The sequence below is a fragment of the Marmota marmota genome, unplaced genomic scaffold, assembly GCF_001458135.2.
Source record: "Marmota marmota marmota unplaced genomic scaffold, marMar, whole genome shotgun sequence".
In the NCBI taxonomy this organism is placed as follows: domain Eukaryota; kingdom Metazoa; phylum Chordata; class Mammalia; order Rodentia; family Sciuridae; genus Marmota; species Marmota marmota.
In genome coordinates, this window is record NW_025999862.1 from 856,606 (window position 1) to 864,920 (window position 8,315).

Here is an 8,315-nt window from a genome sequence, read left to right on the forward strand (position 1 = left end):
GAGACAGTGTCCTATTGCACAGTAGGGTGACTAGATAAATGAAACAATATTGCAATGTTTTGCCACATAGAAATAATAAATGTTTGAAGAGATGGATATATTTTTACACTGATTTGAATGTCACATAATATATACATGTATCAAAGCATCACACAGTACCCCATTAATAGTATAATTTTATGTGTCGATTAAACAAATTAAAAGGGGGAAAAAAGGTCAATGTTTCCTAAAGTGAATCAAAACAAGTTAAGGTAATTAGAGCTTTTTATCAACTCATATATTACAAAAATGGAGAGTTAACAAGAACAAAGTCAAAGAAAATTACACAAAGTATTCCTTTAATTAGTGAACATAATATTAAGAGCTACTACACAACGCTTTAGAAGTCTGTAATATACAGAATGCACTCCTTCAACAAAGATTTGCTGAGTGCTTTTCATGCTGTGTGTACCTTTTCTTACTGCTGTGCAGATCTTCCAAATTCTACGGGGAAAGGAAGGAGAGGTAGGAACATGAGAATAAGGTGGGTATCTGATTTGATATATAAATTTTTAAATCTCAAATATAATTAAACACAACAATACATTTTAAAATACAAAATTAGAGGTATAGAAAAGATAATAAAGCATTTTAACATTACTATAAAAATGAATACTTCAAAGAAGGTCAAGAAATAAAGTTTTAGGGCCTGAGTAATAAAGTCAGACTTAAGCTGAATTGCCCTTCTCCCTGGTAATAGCTAAAGGATAGGCCATATCCAGTCATCAAGTTCTATCAATTTTATTTCTAAAATCTCTCTCTTCTCTATTCCCTTTTCTCTAACCCCAATGCTACTGTCCTAATTCAGGCATCTCTAGCCTGGTCCATTGAGCTGCTCCTCACTGCTCTCTCTGCTTCTTTGGTCCCATCCTTTCCACCCACCCCTCATACCTGCTGACAGAGTGACCTACCTAAAAGCACGAATCTAAATCAATAGGTTCTCCTATTTAATTCTTCAGCAGCTCATCTACCGACAAGCAGTTTTTCAGACTGTAGCTTAAGTTGTTCAATTTAGAAGCATCCCCACCAGTATTTCTTTAACAAAACAGAATCTATGCATACTCTCTTGAGACTTTTCTTTCGTTTTAGCAGCACATAATGTGCACACATACTGGATCCTGATGTAAAAATGCAAAATGTACTATGGGGGTTGAAATACAATGGACACACAGAACAAAATTTCAACTCCTTTATGGATTTCTTCACTATTACAGTCTCATCCCTCCCCTTCAGTACAGTGGTTAAGAGTCAGACTCTGAAGCCAGGCTGTTTGGGTTGATATGTCAGATATACCATTTGCTAGCTGTGTGATCCTGGACAAGTCATTTACTGTGTGTCATTTACGAGCTGCAATCCTATGCAAATTACTTAAACAATGTGATCTGTAAAATAAGGATAACACAATACTCATGCCATGCAAGAATTAATGGAGAAAAACAATGTAGAGCTTGGCACTTGTGTACTTGATAAATATTAACTATAACTGGTATCATTAGTACCATCCAGCCTAATCTCCAACTATTCTTGCCCATACTCGGGTTGCATGTAACAAACTACTGACTGCTTCTCAAATACATCTTACTCCTTCATGCCAACAACAATTTTCCAGTCTGTCACACGCTATATTTTCTCACGTTTCAGCTCAAGCAATATTTCCTCTGTGAGGTCTTCCACAGCTCCAAAAGGGCTCCCTGAATGCTTATTCCCAGAGAGCCTCCATCAGGAAAAACAAATCAGCAGCACAGCCAGTTACGGTGTTTCACAATGTCCCCTGGCTAAACTGTGAAGTCTTGTAGGACCAGCACCTAGCACAGTGTCTCATAAAAGGATGAGTTCCATAGATATTTTCTGAATGACTAACTCCAGATTATTGGACCTTTCTAGGTCTTCATTGTTCATCTGCACCAAAGTAGTACTTTGCCTAAAGGATTTTTGTGTAATACAATAGAAGTGATTTCTTAAAAAGTGTCTGGTATTCAAGCAATACTCAATAATTGCCAGATTTACTGGAATTCTTTAGCATTCCAAACTTAACTACCATGAACCCCATGAGGGATGGATATACCTTAGACTATATTTAAGAAATGTAGTGAGTGAGAAGGACCTTGAGATCTCTTGGAAGAAAACTGCAGTAGATGCATGAGAAAGAAACAAAGGTGAAGGAGCAGATGAAGAGGAAGGAGGACTCACGCTGTCAGTCAGTATGGTATAGCTTTAGTTCTTGCCAGACCTTGGCTTAAATCCAAAGCCATTTGTCCTGCCTATCTTTGCATCGCTGGCACTAGAACAGCTCATGACACCTAGGAACAAGTGAACCTATATCATTCTCAATTTTCTCATCTATAAAACTAGAATAATAATACCTTTCCTAGGGTTATGATGAAAATTTAAAAAATAATGCCATCAGATCTTAGACGCTTTCTTCTATGTGTCTGTATTTATAGAGATCAGGAAGTTCAAGCTAACAAATCTCTCTCTCCCTATTAGACAAATTATCAGTTACATTAACTTTCTCTAAACTAAAGTTTAAAGCAGACACTAATACTCTTAAATATACTGTAACATTACTTACTACAGATTAAGTAAGAAGCACAATGACGTTGTGGCTCGGCAGTAGAGTGCTTGCCTTGCACATGTGAGGCACTGGGTTGGATCCTCAGCACCACATAAAAATAAATAAATAAAATAAAGTTATGTCACTTTACAAGTAAAAAAGAAGAAGAAGAAGAAGCACAATGAAGACCTGTCTTACAAGGTAATAAATAAGTTTTTAAAAGATCTTGCTAGCTGTAAGGCAATGCAGTTCAGGACTGCATATTTTTACTATCCTCTAGACAACATAATATACCCTAATGGATACCTCAGCAATTTTCCAGTGATTATTACAAGAACTCCTCAAATAACAAAATGGATGATAAATAACAAGTAAAAAAAATGTAAAAATTGAAAACCTTAGTAACAAAGCATGAGAAGTAAACACGCCATTCTTTTAAGTTAATAAATATGACTAATGTTGCTAAAAAAAAAAAAAAAAAACCTTTGGAAAAATTTTTAAGAGAGGTGGTATAATGCAATGTCACATTATCCAGTTATTCCAGAACTGCATTAGAAAAGTTTAGCTTTAGCATGCTATTAGGCCCAGTTGGTAATATAATTTACCAAGTTACATTTTCATCAACATAAAAGATTCAAGCCTATACATGGTTTGTGGGCCAATAATTCACTAATTAAAATTAATTTGCTTTAAGTCAACTTTCATTTTACACAGGCTGTCTTACTGCAAGCATTTAACAAAGTGCAACGAAATAAATGAATTATTTCCTTTTGTTTTCAACCTGCAGAGGGCAGACTTTTTTTTTAAGAGATGTCAGCTTGATCTAATTCAGAAAGTACTTATCAAGACTGAGTCTGAGTTGGGCTACATGGGTAGAATGTTTGGATATGAAATGTTCCCCCAAAGGGTTTGTGTTAAATCCTTGGCCCACCAGAGCAGCAATAGACCCTTCAATGAGGTGACTGGATCATGGGAGCTCTAATTTCACCAATGGTTGAATTCTTTGATGAATTTATATCTTAATGGGCTATTGGGAGGCAATGGAAACTTTAGAAGGTGGGGCTTAGTAGGTTATTGGGGGCTATATATTTTACCTCAGCTTTTCTGCCACCATGATGTACTATCTCACCACAGGCCCAGAAACAATAGAGACAAGTAACCATGGGCTGAAACCATAAGCCAAAATAAATGTTTCCTCCTTTAAGTTGATTTTCTCAGGTATTTTGTCAAAGCAATGGAAAGCTGACTAACACAGGTACTTACTCTAAAAATCTGACCCAAATTCACTTTTTAAAACCAGTCTTAGTAAATTTTTTAAATAAAGCACAGTATTGTATAATTTAGTAGGGAAATAACTAAGAAAACCAGATGATCGGTTTTCAGGTCTTCTAGAAGCCATCTCACCACTGTTGCTCTCATTTCCTCAACAGTCACTCTGAGCTCTAATTCTAGAATTCTGTAAAGTATACATTCTCCACAATAACATCTTCCTTTTCCTCACAACATGTTAGTCTAGTAAATCAAACATATTTATGAATCCTGATTGGACATTAGTCAGTCAAATAAAGGATTCAAAACCTGAAACTAAGAAGATATTCCAAGATATTAAAAGGTAATCTTAACCTTAACCACAGAAAAACAAATAATTTTTAAGAAAACCTGTAGGGACACAGAGCTAGAATGTGAAAAGAAATAAAACAACACCCCAGCAGTTATTCGTTTTTTGGAGGACGGGTGGTGCCGGGGATTGAACTCAGGGACCCTTGACCACTGAGCCACATCCCAGTCCTATTTTGTACTTTATTTAGAGACAGGGTCTCACTGAGTTGCTTAGCACCTCACTTTTGCTGAGGCTGGCTTTGAACTTGCAATCCTCCTGCCTCAGCCTCCCAAGACACAAGGATTACATGAGCCACTGCACCCAGCTCCAGCAGTTATACTTAAAATGGTATTAATGAAGTTCTTGTAGAAATCTTTCATTTCAGCAGGGAGACAGACCCCCAAAACAAAAAACAATTGGCAGTCAATGTACTGTCTTAGACAACATCATTGTTATTGATTTTGTTTGTTTTTGTAGTATTGGGGATTGAACCCAAGGCCTTGCATATGCTAGCTAAGCACTCTATCACTGAGTTACATTCCCAATCCTTTTTTTTTTTTTTTAAATAGTCTCACTAAATTACCCAGGCTGGCCTTCAGCTTGTGATCCTCCTCCCGCCTCAGCCTCAAGAAGTTGGGATTACAGAAATGCACCACAATGCCCAGCTTCCAATATACCATTATTTGATTGTGGTTGGTTTGTTGGAGTACTGGGAATTGAACCCTGGGGCCTTCTACCACTGAGGTACATCCCCAGCCCTTTATTATTTTTTATTTTGAGAAAGGGTCTTGCTAAATTGCTGAAGCTGGCCTTGACCTTGCAATCCTCCTGCCTCAGTCTCCTGAACTGCTGAAATTATAGGCATATGCCAACATGCCAAGCTAATTACACAATTCTTGCTGCTGTATTTTCTATTTAAGTTTCCTGTTAGAGTACTCTGAGTTCCATAAAAAGCATACAATAGTCCTTTGAGACTCAGAAAAATTCAAATAATCAGAATTTGTTGAATGCATCCAAGTTCATTCACTCAAATATTTTACAGTAAAATTTTAAGATGAATAAAAAAATGTTTGCTTCCTTAAAAAAAAAAAAAAAAAGAAGCCTGTTCTAAACATATTTATCTTCACTCTCAAAATCTTAGTATAGTAGAATAGTAACAATAACAAATTTGGAATCTGATTCAAGTATATACTTATAATAATCTGGTTAATTATCATACTTTTGCTGACTAGGGACAGAAAGTTAGTGAACACTACAAAACTACTCCAATGGTACCAATTCTTTCCACCAATTTAACCTCAAGAAGTACAACATGCAACGGAAGATAGAACTGGCAATACCAGGCTTAAAGCAATTACCCAAATTCAGCTCCCTAAACAACAGACTATTAAACAAGTTGGGGGCAGGTAAGATATACATCTTTGTTTTCTCTCTCCAGTAAGATAAGATGCCAACAAATGAAACATTTAGAGAACAAGACAATGGCAATCTGTGTCCTAAAGATAATAAAACCTATCAGAATTCAGAGAAGACAGAACAGAGAGGAAAGGGATCAAGAGTCAGGAATCACTGGGCATGATGGTACACATCTGTAATCCTAGCTACTCAGGAGACTGAGGCAGGAGGATCGAAAGTTCCAGGCCAGCCTGGGCAATTAAAGGTTGGGGATATAGTCATTAGTAAAGCACTCTTGGATTTAATCCCCAGTACCAAAGGTTTTTTAAAAAATAAGAGCCAGGAATCACACATATAATGATTCAGACTAGAACTTATTGAACGAATCTCTATTTAAAGGAATTTTAATACCAGTTCTGTTTTTTAACCACAAACATAATCTAAAAGGGATTTAGCAAAAATGTTGGATTCAAAAGAAGTTGAAGCCAGGTGCATACTGTAGTCCCAGTTACTCAGCAGGCTGAAGCAGGACAATCAAGAGTTCGAGGCCATTCTGGGCAAACTAAATAACATAGACCCTGTCTCAAAATAAACCAAAATAGGATTTGCAGATCACAGTCTCTACCCTAAAATAAATGTTAGAGGTTTGAGGAGGGATTATGAGTGAAGGCTGAAATTAAGCTACAAAAACTACATAAACTTTTATACAGATGTATGGGACACTTAGGGACAGTGCAGAGATAGGTTTGAGTACAGTGGAGTATCTGCTGCAGAGGATCTGGCAAAGGAAGATTAGGCCAGACCATCAAAACTCAATAAAAAACTATGATTGGTGTCAGGCAATATGAACTCATTAAAACTTTCAGTCTTAGCTGGGAGAGTATCACTGTCAAAGAACTGCAAAGGGTAAAGTAGAGCAGGACAGCTACAAACTGTCACAGTACAATGAAAAGAAAGAGATTTAGTAATTCACAGCAGTTGATCAGCAGGAAACGCCAACAGTCAAGACTGTCCTAATCAGAGATGAGACAGTTTGATTTAGCAAAGAATTTTCAGCCCACAATGAAAGGCAGTGCCCCTTGAAAATAGCAGCCACCTTCACTTGCCATACAGAAAGGAAAACAGCAAACATAACAGTCTCAGTTACAGTCACAATCTGGACAGCAATAACAGGTTCTTCACACAGGAAGGGAAAAATTACATTACATGGTGCTAAAAATATTGAAAAAGCCACTATACCTTTACTCCCATTTACTCAGTTGAAAAATTTTTTAAAGCTGAGTACAGTGGCACATACCTACTGTCACAGCTACTTGGGAGGCTGAGGCAGATAGAACTCTTGAACCCAGGAGTTAGAGGCCAGCCTGGACAATATCTCAAACATCTAATGGTTACCACCTCAAAAAAATAAATAAATAAATAAAAGGCCAGGCATGGTGACACACACCTGTAATCCCAGATACTCACCAATAATCCCATCTACTCAGGAGGCTGAGGCAGGAGAATCACAAATTCAAGGCCAGCCCAGGTAACTCAGTGAGACTTTGTCTCAAAATAAAAAACAAAAAGGGCTGGGGATGTAGCTCAGTGTCAGAGAACCTTGGGTTCAATTCCTAGTACTGGGGGAGGGGGGAAATAATATTTTAATCATTGAAAGATGTTTTAATGGGGGGGAAATTATGTTTCTAACTCTGCAATTGCATTTACCAATCAGCTGAACTACTGTATCACATTGAACTCATTCACCAAACTTAGAAAAGATGCATTTCCAAAAATATGACAAAAAATTAAGCAGTACTATAATAGATTATGTTCCCCTGCTCTAATTTACCATACCCACTACAGCAGAACAAAAGTGGCACAAGTTGGACTTGTGATCCAGGCCAATGCAGAGTGCCATCTGCTGCACACACACAGGATGTCTCCTGTGCAAGAGTCAATCTTAGTGTCTCTCATGTACCTTCTTATAAGAACATCTATTCTTTCCAGAAAGTTGTTTATTACCACATTGACCTAATACACGTGCCTCAAATCACATCTATTAACAGAATTCGAAATACCAATAATTTTTGTAACAGACAATTAGTTAATTTTATAAGGGAGGTCAAAGATGAAAAGGAACAATTGCAGTTATAATAAAAACAACACAACAAGGAGGTCATAATATCTGGGGTGAGTAGGAGTCCTATAACTATTACATGACAGCTGTGTTAATCTCAGCCTAGTTTCTCTCCTTTCTGGGCCTCAATTTCAGGCAAGAAATATCAAGAATTTAATCTCTAACAGATAATTTTCAAATTGTCTGCTGAGGAATCATAGAATATCAGATGGAGACAGCAGGTCACATGATGACTTTAGAGCAATCACAGAAAAAATTGAAAATTCATTTACACATTTTAAATAATAAGATTCAACTTTTTTCAAAATCTTAGAATTCTGAGTTCATTTACAAGTCACCATTCCCATGACAACACTTCTGTCCTTCAGAAATAACACTTCATTGTAAATGTACTTTCAGTTACAAATTCAGCACATCAGTTTTACCCATCCCAGAATAGCACAGAAGAACACTTTCCCAAAGTATCCCCACAAGGAAGACACTCACAGCCTGATGCATTCACACAGTCGAAAATCTATGAAACACAATTTTAAAATGCTACATGAATACCACACCCAAACAGTATTAAAAACAAACTGTGCAAAGTCAGACAATGTCTTATCAAAAAG

General features: G+C 36.8%; 1 long non-coding RNA gene across 1 annotated transcript; it reads right to left on the reverse strand.

Moving 5' to 3' along the window:
• Positions 1-321: 321 nt before the first annotated feature.
• On the reverse strand, positions 322-7,100 carry LOC107154765. The gene is made up of 2 exons (XR_001505106.2): positions 2,612-7,100; positions 322-483 (listed from the first exon to the last, which is right to left on the reverse strand). It is a non-coding gene; the product is annotated as an uncharacterized LOC107154765 (long non-coding RNA).
• Positions 7,101-8,315: the final 1,215 nt, after the last annotated feature.